The 16765-nt window shown below is 47.9% G+C and overlaps 1 long non-coding RNA gene across 1 annotated transcript; it reads left to right on the top strand.

Annotated features, from left to right (window-relative positions):
* Positions 1-63: 63 nt before the first annotated feature.
* Positions 64-16757, top strand: LOC131273995 (uncharacterized). Its single transcript, XR_009181193.2, has 3 exons — positions 64-357; positions 12099-12132; positions 15866-16757. It is a non-coding gene; the product is annotated as an uncharacterized lncRNA (long non-coding RNA).
* The last annotated feature ends 8 nt before the right edge of the window (positions 16758-16765 follow it).

Raw genomic sequence — 16765 nt, 5'->3', positions numbered from 1 at the left:
GCCGGGGCGCGGGCTGTCGTCAGCGCGCACGGGGAGGAGCGCGTTTCCTCGCAGCCCGGGGTGGGAGATGGATTAGTTCTGATGGCAGCACTGTAAGGGAGGCGCTGGAAGGAAAACTTCGTCAAGGAGCAGCAGCCTCTGTTGTCTGTGATCCCCACTGACCCGAAGAAGCAGCGAATGGCTGGGGGATTTCAGGCAGATGTGGGTAGAGAAACCCTTTCGGCCGCTCTGACCAGCGCGGGACTGCAGGAGGGGTAGGAAATATTGTCCTGCAGGTTAGCTGGGTGCATTTATTCAGCTGACTTAGAGGAGAATCCTACAGCGAAGACCAGAGATGGATGCGATGCCGCGCAGGAGGTAAGACCCTTAGGCTTGCCTTGGTTTTGTTAATTTTCATGGAATTCTCGAGCCTTCCGGCATCCCTCCCCTTCCCAGAGCTGCTGGGTCCAGACAGAGGAGTGCCCTCTCTGATTTTGTTCGCATCCGCGCTGCATTTCTTCCCAGCGAAAGGGTATGTATTTCACACCTACTGATTTCTGCTCATGTAACATTGGAGGCTTTTCAGAAATCAGGGCTGCCAGGCGCTGGTCTGCGCATGGGGGTCTGTGGGCCGGTTTGTCTGGAGAACGACGTCTGCCTGGGGCTTTCCTCTGGGTTCCCTGCCTTCCTGCTTGGCCTCCGCCTGCGGCGCCCGCAGCGCGGTTGCAGCTGCAGGTGAGCAGGTGCCAGGTCTGCAGCCACTAGCACTTTGATAAAGGGAGCTGGAAGGTGACCAGTCCCCGGTGGATTTGGATTTTTGTGCAACTCAACCACTTTGGAGGGAAACAAAAAACCCCCAAGGTCCCTGAGGAGGTCTTGACAGTCTGTTGATCTTACCTTCCGTCTCCTTTCCTTGGTTTCCCTGCCTCCCTTCCCTCCTACATCCGGGGAGGCGGCGGGGAGTCCGGGACCACGTCTGCTGGTTTTGATATCCAGACCGCAGAGTACCTGGTGTTGGGGGTGGGGGCAGGAGGGGGATGGGAAGGGCAGGCAGCTTTAGGGTGCTGAGCAGGCGCTCTGGTCTGGCCTATTGTCTTGCCTTTTTTCTTCTCGATCCTAATCTCCATCCCCTAAAAATGAAAAAAACTCCAGCCCACACCCTATCCAATTCTTCCAGAAACTCTCATTTATGTACAACATATGACTATTGGTCATGTGTTTCTTTACACCCACTCCTTCCTCCTCTTCCAGTTTGTCGTCTAAGATTTAACTGACTCAAATGAGCCTAATAATAGAAACCAAATTTCAGTTTCATAAATGGACGTTCTGTGTCTCCTGACTAACCCCTAAGGAGGGCTGGTCTGGCCTCCCGACAGAAGCAAATGCACTGGGGGTGGACTCAGCTCTTCTCAGGTTGGAGGATATGAAATGTTTAACTTGTGCAGCGTGAGGTGTTCTCATTATGGGATTTTGAAATTGTTTTAAGGGAAAGTACTTGGTCAAGATATGAAGTGATATGGCTAAAGAAAGTAATTGTAGAATTTCAGACTTGAAAGTAAATCCTCCCACTAGCACGTAAATAATTTATAGTAGAGATTTTTAAAAGGGGTTTAAGTTATTTGTTAATAGTTTTACTTCATGATGCCCTGCCTTCTTTTTTGTAATGTGAGCAGACTCTTCTCAAGGCCAGACCAGGATCTTGCCCAGCCTGCCTCACTGCCCCCAGTCTCCATTCCCCCTCCAAATAGGGCACAAGTGAAAGCAAACTGTCTATTAGGATGTCCATATATTTGGGAATCCTCTAAAGCGAGATCCTTTTTGGTCCAAAATCCATAACTCTATGTTGGTTCTTAGATACTAGGTTGCCTAGATCTCCTAGAAAAGGGCTTGTCACATACACAATACACACAAGTGACTGAAATGACCACTTGTAGTTTCTAGGCTTGGAGCAAATTTGCTCTAAGAATTAGCATAGTGCTGGACCTACCAAACCTCAACTATTCTTTTTTTTTTTTTAAGATTTTTTCATTTCTTTTTTCCCCCTTCTCCCCTCCCCTGCCCACAGTTTTCTACTCTTTCTGTCCATTCCCTGTGTGTTCTTCTGTGACCGCTTCTATCCTTAGCAGCAGCACTGGGAATCTGTGTTTCTTTTTCTTTTTTTTAAAGATTTATTTATTTATTTAATTTCCCTCCCCTCCCCCGGTTGTCTGTTCTCTGAGTCTTTTTGCTGCATCTTGTTTCTTTGTCCGCTTCTGTTGTCGCCAGCGGCACGGGAAGTGTGGGCGGTGCCATTCCTGGGCAGGCTGCACTTTCTCTCGTGGTGGGCGGCTCTCCTTACGGGTGCACTCCTTGAGCGTGGGGCTCCCCTACGCGGGGGACACCCCTGTGTGGCAGGGCACTCCTTGTGGGCATTAGCATGCGCATGGGTCAAGGAGGTCCGGGGTTTGAACTGCGGACCTGCCATGTGGTAGACGGATGCCCTAACCACTGGGCCAGGTCCATTTCCCTGTGTTTCTTTTTCTTGCATCATCTTGTTATGTCAGCTCTCCTTGTGTGCGGCACCATTCTTGCACAGGCTGCACTTTCTTTTGCACTGGGAGGCTCTCCTTACAAGGCCCACTCCTTGAACGTGGGGCTCCCCTACATGGAGGACACCCTTGTATGGCAGGGCGCTCCTTGCACGCATCAGTACTGCACATGGCCAGCTCCACACGGATCAAAGAGACCCAGGGTTTCAACCGGGACATCCCGTGTGTTAGGCAGATGCCCTAATCCCTGGACCAAGTCCACTTCGCCTCAACTGTTCTTAAGAGCTCACAGATGATCAGATGTTTGGCAGAGGGTTTAGTGTGAAGACTTTAAATATATATGTAAGACCTTGGCAAACATCTATTTATCACTTTGTTCTAAAGGGCTTTAAGGCAGCCTATAGAGATTCATAAAATATAGCAAGGCAGACTAAGAAGATGGGAAAGAAAGAAGGAAATTAAGTGTAGAGACACAAAATAGTATTAAGAAGGAGGCTAATACAAAAACACAAGGATAAGATCCTCTTCACTTGTTATGATATGCAAGAATCATTCAACTGTAAATTTTCTAGCAGCCCACACAAAAAAGGAAATTGACAAGTCCGTTGCTCATGTTTTATTTATTCATTGACTCATGCACTCACTTATTCAACAGACATTTGGTGAGGGCCTACTGTGCCAAGTTCTGTGAGAGGTACAGTGAAGCAGACAGACATCCTAATGGCACTTAATAGGGCAGAAAACAGACTGTCTCTTCAGACAGCACTTCAGACATTCATCAGGAAATCTCTCTAATGATCCTCTAATTACACACTGTGATAATAGCTATGAAGGGAGACACAAAATATACCATGTCCAGAAGATGAAAACAGAAAAAGACACACTTCCTAAGGGAAGCACAACCATTCCTGATTCCAAGACCATGCTTTTTCCAAGCATGGTACATGTCATTTCCTTGTCAGATGTAAGGATTAGTTTCACAGGGTCATTTTTTAATAGTGTCCCTCTCCACGAGCTCCCGCTACCCTCCTGCAGCACCATCAGATTGGGTAGCAGCTCTCAGCCCCTTTCTGGTTCTGAGAATATGTCTACCGAGGGGTCTGTGAATTCTCTCAAATTAGTGGCTTCATTTCAATCACCCTGATGGCAAGCCTAAAACAGACGCTGGGGCCTCTATTTGCTGCTTATTTTCCCAGTTGAGCCAGGGGCAGACCTGGTGACCTTGGCTCACTGGCAAGGGTGAAGGGGAGAGGAGTATGAATAGATGCGTGTGGGGGAGAGGAGGTGCCCAGGCTTGCACAGGCTGCACCTGGTGACCACTGCCCTATCAGCAAAGAAAGGAGCTGTCTTATGCCAATTCTATCTTCACGTGGATGAAAGTTGCTGTAATTTACCAGCAGCAGGTTTGGTAGTAAAAGCATAATGAAAAAGTTCCTGTTGCTGGTTTCCGTAGTAATGGGTTAGATCTCCATGTAATGCAGATCTAGTAATGCTGCAAAACTGACCTTGCGTCCAGTAGCTTGAGGCAGATGTTTTGGTGTAATGGTTTAGGGGAGCCAGACTGCCTGGCTTCAGATCCTGCTTTCCCCTCACTAGCTGTGAGACTTTGGGCAAGTGATTCAACTTTTCTGTTCTTCAGTCTCTCTTCTAATGTGGAGATTAGTTTCTGGTAAATCAGTATTTCATGATTAATGAGCAGATTAATAAGTTATATGTGAGAAGTGTACAACATATGTAAGGTTCACTATATCTTAGCTATCACTATTTTCATTAGTATGTACTGATACCATTTGTGTGGTCATTCCAGGATGGTTTCATAGAGGTTTTCATTATGGCATGAGATTACCTTCATGGAGTAAATACATATGTGAAGTTAATATTTTCCTGTACAACATATTTTGTGTGGTGTGTGTCAGTATTACCAAAGTCAAAACTTAGAAAAGGGAAGCGGACTTGACCCACTGGATAGGGCGTCCGTCTACCACATGGGAGGTCCGTAGTTCAAACCTTGGGCCTCCTTGACCCGTGTGGAGCTGGCCCACGTGCAGTCCAGATGCACGCAAGGAGTGCCCTGCCATTCAGGGTGTCCCTGCATAGGGGAGCCCCATGAGGAAGGAGTGCGCCCCATAAGGAGAGCCAAAGCGCGTGAGGGAAGACCCTGAGAGGGGCTTGGAGCCAACTCCCTCCTTCTGGAATCCAACCGCTAGGGGGTGTGTGCACCGTGTCCCCCAAGCCCCAGGCTGAGAGGTGGTGTTGACCCAGGAGTGGGGTCTTTCAGTTCTACAGATGCAGGCAGATCCCTCATTCCAGAAGTTTCAGTCCCACCTGGGAGACACCACCTGGCCACCACCTGTGGAACCAGACAGTGATTAGCCACGGTGGAAGGGAGGGAGGGCAGGAAGGGAGCCGGTGTCAGGAGGCCCAGAACCCAGGACAAGCCTCTCCCCTGCCATCCCCAGGCCCCTCAGTGGGTCTGACCTCTTTAGAGGAGGGCATAATCTTTTTCTTTTTAATGTAGCTATAAGTATAATGTGCATCTCAAAGTGCACATAAAGTGCACAGTCTAATATGTTTTGATATGTGTACACCCATGAAACCATCACCACAATCAAGATGCTGAACACATTCACCACCTGCCCTACCTGCACCATAGTTTGTAACCCTTTGTAATCCCTCTGCTCAGTTTTCCCTCCTCCCCAGGCAACTGCGGCTCTACTTTCTGTCTCTGTGGATTAGTTCACATTTTCTCCTTATAGACATATAAGGGATTGACTGGACATACTATTAATTTTCTTCTCTGGCTTCTTCCACTCAGCATAACTATCCTGAGTTTCACACATGCCATGGCATGCACAGTAGTTCATTCCTTTTTATTGCTGATCAGTGATCCATTTAATGGCTACGCCACGACTTACCCACTTAGCTGTTGACAGAATTTGGATTGTTTCCAGTTTTTTATTTCAAATAAAGGTGCTGTGAACATTCATCTATAAGTCCTTTTATTGAATAATCTTTATTTTATCATGGGTAAACGCCTAGGAGTAGAATGGCTGGGTCATAGGGTATGTGCATGTTTAACTTTTTAAGAAACTGCCAAGTTGCAAAATGTTTGTAGGATTTGTAGTCCCACCCACGGAGATGAGAGTTCCTTCTCCTTCACATCGTTTTCAACACTTGGGATGATGGGTCTTTTTCATTTCAGCCAGGCTAATAAGTAGGTAGGAGTGATATCTCATAGTGGTTTTAGTTTGCATTTCTCCAATTACTAATGATTTTGAGCATTTTACTTCGTATAGTTAAATATGTCACTGAAAAAAAATTTATCCATTCAAACTCTTGTCTAAATAAAAAATGAGTGTGTCATCTTGTTGAATATTGAGAGTTCTTTATGCATTCTAGACACAAGTCCTTTCTCAAATGTGTGATTTGCAAATATCTTCTCTCAGTCTGCTTGCCTTGCCCGAGGTCATGAAGATATTCTCCCATTTTCTTCCAGAAATTTTAAAGTTTAGGTCAATGTTTCATTTTGAGTTAGTGTTTGTGTAAAGGCGTGAGGTGTGGATTGAAGTTAATTTTTTAAAAGATTAATTTAATTAATTTATTTATTCCACCCCCACCCCCCGCCACAGTTTTCTTAATTCTGTGTCCAGTTGCTGCGTGTTCTTCTGTGACCAATTCCATCCTTATCAGCTGCACCGGGAATCTGAGTTTCTTTTTCTTGTGTCATCTTCTTGTGTCAGCTCTCCTTGTTGCAGTGCCACTCCAGGGCAGGCTGCACTTTCTTTCATGCTGGGTGGCTCTCCTTACAGGGCACACTCCTTGAGCTTGGTGCTCCTCTACATGGCACGGCACTCCTTGTGCCCATGAGCACTGCGCATGTGCCAGCTCGACACAGGTCAAGGAGGCCCGGGGTTTGACGAGGACCTCCCATGTGGTAGGTGGTCACCCTATCTGTTGGGTGAAGTCTGCTTCCCTAAAGTTCATTTTTATTTGTTTGGATATTACTATTCAATTGTTCCAGGGCCATCTCTTGAAAGGATTATGTTTTCTCCACTGAATTGCCTTTGCTTCTTTGTTGAAGATCAACCCTGACTTCCTGTTCTGTTCTCACACCTCCAAAGGCCAGGTGGTCTCACACGTCCCCTAGCCAGGGCTTGAGGAATAGGGCAGGGGTCCTGAGGGGAGGATGGAACCAGGAGGTGACCATGGATGTGTGAAATTGAGTCCTCGCTCATGAGGAGAGCCAAGGGTGATGGCAAGACCAGGGGCAGTGGCAGGTGGGCTTGCTGGGAAAGACCCTGCAGAGGAAAGGGCTGCAGTTTCCTTAAATGGCCGTGGTGGCCAAGATCTCTCACTCAGGGCTCTCATATCCCCAAATTGCTCTGAAGGGACTCTTGTCCTCTGTTTTCTGTAGGGGTGCCCAGCCCTTTCAGAGGCAATTTCAGCTCAGAGGCCCCGGGTGACCTGAAGGTGTGGCACCCCTCCATCATAGCACTGTGAATTGAACAGGGGCCTTCTGCCAGGAGCACCTATTTTGTTCCTGTGGTTTTTTTCCCCCCTGGAATTCGTAATCAGAAAATTTATGTTTGTGTCTACATGGTTTCAAGGAGTAACGATGATGAATCAAGAGGCTCAATGGTTGTTGTACAAATATAGCTCAGGACTAAACATGGGCCTTATTCACATCTTCTTTTTCTCTATGACTCTTCTAATGGTGAAATTTCTGTGGAATTAAACTTCAACAGCTCTGAGTTATATAATGAGTTATTTTCAAGTTCAGTTACAACAGCAAAAGAATCCAAGTCTCACCAGCATGACTTTTGGTGTGTGTGGGGGTAACTAGTTTACAGTAAGCAACAATTTCAATGCTTTGGATCCGTTAGTTCATGTGTGATGGCTAATTAGATCTTTGGCTATTGCTTGGTCCAGGGTCAGGGAGGGCACAGGCCATTGGTGGTGCTCTCAGGGCCATGGTGTAGGCATCTCCACACGGAAAACTTTAGAACACACTGGTTGATCTCTGTGCTTCCCCATGAAATGGGCCTCTTTGCCCGACCTCTGCATTTCCTCCCCTGAAGATTCCCACCATTTTGGCCCAGTGGCTGAGATAAAGAAGCTCTCCAGCTGTTTAAAGAGCATTCTAGCACCTGGGCTGTGGCGATGCAGATGCCGAAGTACAAGGTGGACAATGTCTGTGCTCAGATCCAGACGCTTAGCAGCCACATGGAAAACACCAGTGCTGTCATCCGGATGGTCAAAGGAGTTCTAGAGAATCCTGGCACCTTTCATATCCAGACCCAGATGTTAAGGAATTCCTTGGAGGGGTCTGATGCTGAGATACAGAGCCTAAAGAGAGCTCTGGAGAATGCAAACTCATTGAATTCCCAGACCCAAGATTTCTTACAAAGCAGTTCAGAAAACACAAGGGTTGTACCCCACATGTGAAGCCGAGGCCTAGAAAATGCCAACGCTGAAATTCAGGTGTTAAAGGCAGGTTTACACTTTGCAAACATGAGTTTACAGAATGCCAGTGTTCAGACCCACCTTTTGAAAGACAACCTGCACAAGGTCAGTGTTTTAAGGACCCAGCACCAGGTTTTAAGCAGCAGTTTGGAAGGGCCCAATGCTGAGATCTAGAGGCCCTGGGGAGGTCTGGGAAATGCAAGTGCTTTCAATTCCCAGACCCAGAACTTTATAAAAGGCAGAGTAGACAACAGCACTTTTGAGATCCAGTTATTAAGAGGTCGGTTGGACGGGGCTGGTGAAGTGATTCAGTTGTTAAAAAAGATTTGGAAACTGCCATTGCCCAGACCCAAATGACAAAGGGCAGGATGGAGCAGACAAAAGTTGATCTCCCAGGAATAAGAGCAGTATTGGAAAATGCCAGGGGAGTTAGAGACCATAACACAAGGAATGAAGGGTGCTGCCTTAAATTCCCAGACCCACATGTGAGAAAACAGACTGCAGGAGGCACAGGCTGAGATCCAGAGGCTGCAAGTTAATGTGAGTAATACCAACTCACTAAGCGTGAAAATCCAGGAGCAGGAGAGCAGCCTGGAGACCCTCCATGCAGCCTTTGTTTCACAGGAGCAGCTACAAAGGACCCAAAGTAAGTGGTAGGGAGAGTCCACCATGCAGAGGGCGGAGTTGCTGGGATGTTTCTGCCCATTTAGCCTCAAGCATGTGTCCCCTCTGGGAAAGAGCAAGGGTGGTGGAGAGAGGACAAATCCAATAAACGCTGCGGCTCCTCTGTGCCCAGGCAGTAGCGCAAAAGACATGAGAAACTATGTCCCTGCTCTCAGGTGGCTTATAATCTCTCCACAAAATTTCACCTTTTGCAAACCAGATCTTTGTGATGAAGGTGTGTGGTAATGGCAGAGTGTACTTGTAGGGCCAGACAACCTGTTTGTGACCTCCAGCTATCACAAACGGTGTGATCCTGAACAAGTTCCTTACCTTTGCTGAGCTTCACCTGCACAATGGGGGCAATAGGATTTGCTTCACAGGGAGGATCAAATGAATCAACATACGTAACGCACTTAACCTTGTAGCCAGCATTCATGCATGTGTCTGACAAAACTTTCATGAACATCTACCATGTGTCAGGGGGTTAAAGATGAATAAGACATGATGCCTGCTCTTGAGAAGGTTACAAGATGCAAAATGGAGACAGACCTGTAAGCAAAGTCATATAGATTGGTGGAAGAGGTGTTAAGTTAGAAGCAAGTACTGGGAACTGAGAGGGGGGGAGGCAAAAAGAAGGGGAGAAGGGACCTTTTGTGGAAGGGCAGAAGGAAATCTATTATCTTTCTATCTAATCATCTATGTAATCTATCTATGCAAGTTTCAAAAAGCAAAACCTTTCCTGCATGAACTCTGACATTTTATATTCTATTCTTTTAAAAAAGAGCAAAGCTTGTGAAAACTGATAAACCAAATTTATGACCCACTAATGAGTTGGTGATTGCAATTTGAAAAACCCTGGGCTAGAGGGGTGGCCAGGGCTGGAGAGACACGGGCTAGATTGGAAGGCCTCTGAGTAAGCTTGGCTTTCATCCTCCAGAAAATGAGGAGCCACTGAAGGGTTTTAAGGAGAACCCTGAGGTTCTGACTTGGGTGACTGAACAGAGGGTTCCCCAACTGAGGAATAAAGGAGGAAGAGGAGCAGCAAGGTTTGGACATGCTGGCTGTGGTGCTTTGGGGGACATCCAAGTGGACATCACCTGCAGGCTGTCTGGAGTTGAGGAGAGAGGCCAGGACTGCAGACATAGGCTTGGGTGCCCGGGTATGTTGGTTCTGGTTGCAGCAGTCGGAGTGGGTGGTTTGCATGAGACAAAACACAGAAGAGGGCTTAGGGTGGGGTCAGGAATCAAGGTTCAGGGGTCAAGAAGGGAAAGACGTGTGTGTGAACCAACTGAGGACAGTGGATTTGGGAGATGTGCATGTGGGAAAGCCAAAAGAGGAGAGAATTTCCAGATGGGAGTGGTCAGTTCTGGCACATGCCAGAGAGGCCATGTAAAATAATCGAAAAGCGTCCACCGAGGCTAGGCAATTAATAAGTCATTGGAATGAAATTTCGGTGGAAGCAGATCATGGTTGTTGGGCGTGAATCGATCAGGTGTATGAGTCTGTCAAGGAACATAGCTGAGAGGGAAGGTGAGAAGGGGGGAGGAGTAAAATTCAAATCATCTATTCCTCCATTACAACATCTATCTGTTAATTATAGACAGTGTGACAAATATTAAAAAATTGCAAGATGAGAAAAGAAGCATCAGTATTGCCATGAAAATTTGCCTGCTTTCCATCAGAACCACTTGCTAATATTTTGGTGAACTTGAGAGTGAGTTTCTAGATTCAGATAGGCTTCACCTGAGGTTCAAGGAAGGGAACAGGAAAGAGGTGGAGGCTGAAGATAGGGAGGAGAGTCAAATGCACGTTGCATGACTGGCTTTGAAGGAGGTTGGGATGGTACTTGAATCTCTGAGGCTGGGAGGGGAGCAGGTGTGGAAGTTGGTGTCCATGTGCAGCTGTGGAACACAAGACTGCGAGAGCTGCTGTTAACCACATCTCTTTTGGGGTGGCATAGGAGGTCACTTGCTAAGGAGGAGGATGCCTATAGGGAGCTGGGGGAGAGAAGGGATGGTTGGGAGAAGCTGCTGGAGAGATGGGGGCTGACAAATGAGGACTTGGCAGGCAGTGCCGAGCCCCTGCTCTTTCCCCTGTTTCCAGTTGAGTCTAAGGAATCACTGGCCATGCGGACCAGTGCCTGGAAGTCTTTCCTCCTTCCTGCCTCTCCTCGAGCCCCACTGCTGCCCTCCTGCTTTAGTATGGACTGAGAGGTGCTCCTTCCTGGCTGTGCATTGGAGTCACCCAAGCACATGCCTGGGACTCATGTACAGAAATCTTATGGATTTTGGTCTGGGATTTAGCCTGAGCACCACCAAGTTTTAAAACATGGGCAGTCAGGGTGCAGTATCAATACTTTAACTTTTCCTTAAAGGGCCAAATAGTAAAATTGAGACATGTGGGCCACAGTCTCTGTCAGGGCTCCTCAGTGCTGTCCTCTTGCACTGCTGAAGCAGCCAAAGAGAACGTGTAAATGAATGGGTGTGGCTGCTGCAGTGACACTGTTTATAAAAAGAGGCTACTGGTGGGCCCTAATTGGGTTGGGTTTGGATGACTGGTTCTGAGGCCTCAGAGCATAAGAATCACATGTGGCCTTGTTAAAAACAGATGGTTCAGAAACAATTTCAGAAAAAGCAGTTCTGCGCTGGGCCTGAGAAGGGGCATTTCTGCCGCATTCCCAGGAGGCGCGATGCTGCTCGTCCAGGGAACACACTTTGAGAACGCCTGGTCCATGCTGTCTGTCTCTTCCTGAGATCTTTGCATTTGGGTTCTGATGGATGTTTCTGGCCCAGATGGGATGGTCTTTTTTTCCTGTTGTGCCTTCACATTACACCACTTTGAAATATTTACAGTGCAAACCTGAGCCATTGGGTAAAACCCTTCAGGGCCTCCCATTGCTCACAGGGAAAAATCCAAATTCCTTGTTATGTGCATAAGATGTAGTGCTGGAAGCCTCTCCAGGCTCCTTTCCCACCCGTTGCATGGGGGCCATAGCCCAGGTTTGCACATGTCAGCTCCAGCCATGTAGTTTCATGCCTGCCTGCCTTTGTACCTGCCACTTCCCCTGTCTGGAAGGCTTTTCTTGGACCTGATCACCTGGAAAATCTTCCTCAGTTTTTTTTTGGATTTTTAAAAGTGATTTTCTGATTAAATATTTTAAATTTTAGAGCAGTTGTAGGTTTACAGGAAAATTCTGTGGAAAGTTCAGAGCTTTGCCCATGATTAACGTTCTCCCTTAGTGGGTATATTTGTTACAATCGATGAACCAATATTATTATAATCATATGATTAACTAGAGTCCATAGTTTAGAGTAGGGTTCACTCTTTGTATTGTACAGCTCTTTGTTTTCTTAAAATTTTTTTATTGTGGTAACATGTATATAACATAAAATCTCCCATTTTATCTATTTCTGTATATACATTCACCAATATTGTGCAACCATTGTCATCTTTTCTGGCTGGAAGCTTTCCTTGGCCCCAAATAGAAACTCTCTACCAAGTAAGTATTAATTCCCCATTCCCCAACCCTTCAGTTTTTTTTTTTTTTATGACTCATCTCTAGGAACATCTCATCCTGGACTCCCTTCCTAAACCCCACCCCCCACCCAGCACAGGTGACAGAGATGACACCCTCTTTCGTGCCTCTATTCTAACCTGTATGTGGTGTTTAATTAGTGCATCTTCTATACCCTTCTTATATCTTTCTCACTTCACAAGACTGTAAATTCCTTGAGGGCATGAATCGTGTTTTATTGGTCTTTTTATAACAGTCCCTGGGTCATAGAAGCTTAAGAATGTTGAGCAATGAATGCATGAATGTTGAACATATGAATGAAGAAATGAGTGTTGTGGTACCATTTTAAATAGCTGCAGTAGAGATGATATTACAGAGCAGGATGTGGTGACAGGGAGGGAGGAAAGAGCTGAGACTTGGGGCTCCTGGTGACAGGATGAGCTCTTAGTGTGTGACACCTGTGAGGGCAGGTAGAGCAGGTGATGAGGAAGTCCTGGGATAGTCCTGGGTGTGGGCAGCCAGAGTGGATGGAGATCAAGTCAAGGAAGTAAGGGAGTCTCTGGATGGATGGACAACTTCCTAGACAGATGGTGGGAATTGAGATGGAGAGGACTGTACGGTGGCAGCAGTGAGATGGGAAATAAAGTGACATGATCACAAAACACATGTCTCAGCAGAGAGTTTTTCTGGGTAGCAGAGCCGAGTGTCCCAGGAGTACTGAGCCAGGCGACTTGAGCTGCCCCTCCCTGGTTAATTGGGTAGTGGGATGGAGGCATGGTCTCAGCAGCACCTGCCCTTGGGGAACCAAACCTCAAGGACGTGGGTCTCAGTAGCCAGCCGCTGGCGGGTTCAGGAAGGCCAGCTCTGGGCCATCTGCCATCAGCCCCTGGTTCCCTCTCCTCCCACCTCTGCTGCAGCTCAGCTTCTCTGGCTGCTCCTGCAAGGCTGGAAGTTCTTCAGGGGGAGCTTCCATTACTTTTCTGATGTCAAGAAGTCTTGGAGGAGGCTGAGCAGTTCTGTGTGTCCCAAGGAACTCACCTGGCATCGGTGTCCTCTGAGGAAGGGCTGGTCAGAGCTGGAGGCTTGGGGTGGTTCTGACAGGGTTGGTGTGTGACAAGGGACTTTGGTGCTTTGACCTTCCTCCTCTAGGGGAGGGCACAGCCCATAACCTTCATGTCTCCTGTCAGGTGATAACAAATACTGAATTCCTCTGAGCATCTTGCACTGGAGGCGGAAACCTGGACAACAAACCCCACTGTCCTCATGACTGAGGGGGATTCCCGGAGCTCGACAGATGTCAGCAGCAGGGCATGTCAGAGGCAGGTGGCAGGGCGGCACTCTGAGAGCATGAGGGAGCATGCTTTTCCCTCAGCCCCTCAGGTCCCTTTGGGCTTCCTCTCCTGTCATCAATCTTGATTTTTTTTTATCCCCCCCCCTTGAGGCTTGCTTGCCGTCTGCTCTCTGTGTCTATTTGCTCTGCATTCTTCTGTATCTCTCTACTCATTTTTGAATTTATCCCACCGCATCCTTGAGGCTTGCTTGTTGTGTGCTCTCTGTGTCCATTTGCTGCGTGCTTTTCTGTGTTTCTACTTGTCTCCCTTTTTGCTGTGTCACCTTGCTGAGTCGGCTCTACATAGCACTTGCAGGCCAGTGGCTCTCAGGGATGTGCGGGCGAGGCTGCCTTCACAAGGAGGCCCTGAGGCATGAACCCAGGGCCTCCCATATGGTAGATGGAAGCTCAACTGATTGAGCCACAGCCACTTCCAGAATCTTGACTTTTTAAAATGAAGTTGAATGTTTCATTAGTAGGATATTAAGCAATAGTTACACTATTATAGAAGGTTTATGATAACAATGTTACCCTTGAATTACATAATTTTTAGAAGTAGTTTTTATTTTCAGGTCATTTTGTGAATTCTGAATATAATAACTAGACTGTAGCCTATGTCGCAGAGTGCTGTGAAAAAAAAGAAACACCCTGTATTATGTTTATCTACAATCATTTGAAAGTTTATTTCAGTAGTATAGCTGCAACATGTAGCTTTTCCATTGATATTACTACAAGTTGCCATTTTAAACTTCTATCCACCACAATTTAAAATAACTATTCTGGATTAAGTTGCTTCAGATTAGTTTATTTTCATTCCTAAATAGATGTTACATATTTCTCAAATGCTGCGCCATTCCTTCATTGAACAATTTCTGAAGGTTTACTCAGTATCTTCTTTTTTTTTTGAAGATTTATTTTTTATTTTATTTATTTCTCTCTCCCCCCGCCCCAGTTGTCTGTTCTCTGTGTCTATTTGCTGTGAGTTCTTGTTGTTGTTTTTGTTTTTTTGTTTCTTTTTGTTGTGTCATCTTGCTGCATCAACTCTCTGTGTGTGCCGTGCCATTCCTGGGCAGGCTGCACTTTCGTGCTGGGCGGCTCTCCTTATAGGGCGCACTCCTTGCGTGTGGGGCTCCTCTCTTGGGGGCACCCCTGTGAGCCACGGCACTCCTTGCGCACATCAGCACTGTGCGTAGACCAGCTCCACACGGGTCAAGGAGGCCTAGTTTTTGAACCACAGACCTCCCATGGGGTAGGCAGATGCGCTATCCACTGGGCCAAGTCCACTTCCCCAGTGTCTTCTTGTTACCACCGGGGTAACAAGATTTGTTGACAAGTCCTGGATTTTCTGCAGCAACTTCATAAATTTCTATTGTTTCTCCTGATAGAGGAGAATAGGATTCACTAGTAGCTTTTGCACTTTCTGAAGCACCCAGCTCATCTCGTTTGTTCAGTTTTGTCCCAACTTTGAGAAGATTAGAGGAAACAACATGTCCAAAAGCTTCCTGTGCAAAACTGCCGAGTCCCGCATTCCAGCACTGTTTTCTGCTGTTATCTGTTCATGCTTGCCTGGGAATTTCTGCACTGAGAGCAGACAGGGCCGGTGTGCAGCATCCGGGTGGCACCGGCACCCCCACACACACACCCTGCTCCACAGGTGCAGATCAATCTCGATTTTAATGTCAGTCAATCCCATGGCTGTGGAGGGCACGTGAGCAGGAGACCCAGGCTTCCTGGGAAGGCCAGGCACTCACATTCGATTTGAGGAGCACCAAGGCCATCGATGCCCAGGGTGGCCATCTGGTGGGGGTCAGCATCAGGATGTGTCAAGGTTATTAACAAAAGACCTCACTAGCTCTGGTCATTTCAGTTGACATGACCACCCAGGCCACAGGGTGCTCCTGAGACTGTTGTGTGGGTGTGAAAAAGGCCATGCTGCTTTGTAAAGCATCCTGAGAAGCTCTGGCCAGATGTTGTCCCAGGACAGCACACCTCGTATCCAGGGCTGGGACTAGGTAGGGAAAGTCACGTGATGGGATGCTGGGCCTCCCCGAGGGGCCCTGGCTGCTGCTTAGACCCTGGACACACCAGGGAAGGTGCAGGGAGGGGTCCAGCTCTGCAGGGAAGTGCGAGTTCTGGGGTGGAAGTTGAAAGGAAAGACCCCTCCCCTCTCTTCTCCCCAACTTGCTGCCTCACAGACACCCTCCCCATCCTTGGATCATCAGTGACTCAGGATGTCCTCCCCAGACCCAGGTCCGCAGGCATCGCAGCTCTGTCCCTGTTTTGGGGCTGCAAGGGGACTGGGGAGCCGCGTCAGTTTAGCTCCATGTGCCATAGCAGGGACAAGGACCACTGCCTGTGTCTAGCTGAATAACGTCCCTCTATTTCCAGGTTTTTGAGCAAGGAGCAGCTGGACAACTGGCAGCACAGGAACGGGCCCACAGGACTGTGTCCATACTCAGCAGATGTGGAATGACATATACTGTGATGCCACCTACCAGTGGGTCTGCAAGAAATCCGTGGGTCACGATGTGGCCTGAGTGCAGAGCAGAGCGGGGGGGGGGTCCCTCCCGGCGGCCAGCTCTAGGCCTCCTCTGTGCTGCCTGCGAGCCTCTGGCCTCCACTTCCTCTCTGGGGCTTCCACTTGGCCTCCTGGGTGTCCTGCCTTGAACTCTTGTTTAACCCTTTGGAGGCAGGATAGATAGGGACCTAAGGAGGAAGGGTAGAAAAACCTAATTAGCCTGGCAAGAGAAACTGAGGCACTGGCCTGCTGGCTAGCATGAATGTGCTGAGCACAGGGGCAAATTAGGAAGGGGCAGCTAACAAGCACACACCCTGCAGCTTACAGCACACAGCGCACACCCAGCGGCTCTGTGATCAGGAGGCAACCTCATCACATGGCGGAAAGAGGGACAGGGCGAGGGGGGCAGCACCGCCCCCCCCCCCACTTACAGGTTACCTCACGCCTCATTGACAGTGACCAGAGGCCGATCACCAGCGGTCAGCACAGCCTGCAGAGCTCGTGGACAGCAGCCAGAAGCCAATCACCCCCCACCAGCATCCCCTAACCCAGCCCCTAACCCATTAAGGGAATCGGATCACCTAGTAGAGTTCCCCTGCTGTGTCTCAAGCATGCCAATCAGGGCACACCTGGAGTCCTGTACCCCCATAAATCATGGACCCCATGGTAGAACTTTGCATTTCCCCCCCTTGCCTGCATCCCTGCAGGTATACTTTCCTTCTCTTTCCTCAACCCCATTAAATTCTTTGCTTGCCTGATTAATCTGTGGC

Source organism: Dasypus novemcinctus, chromosome 17 (assembly GCF_030445035.2).
Source record: "Dasypus novemcinctus isolate mDasNov1 chromosome 17, mDasNov1.1.hap2, whole genome shotgun sequence".
NCBI lineage: Eukaryota > Metazoa > Chordata > Mammalia > Cingulata > Dasypodidae > Dasypus > Dasypus novemcinctus.
This window is presented reverse-complemented; position numbering and strand designations above follow the sequence as displayed.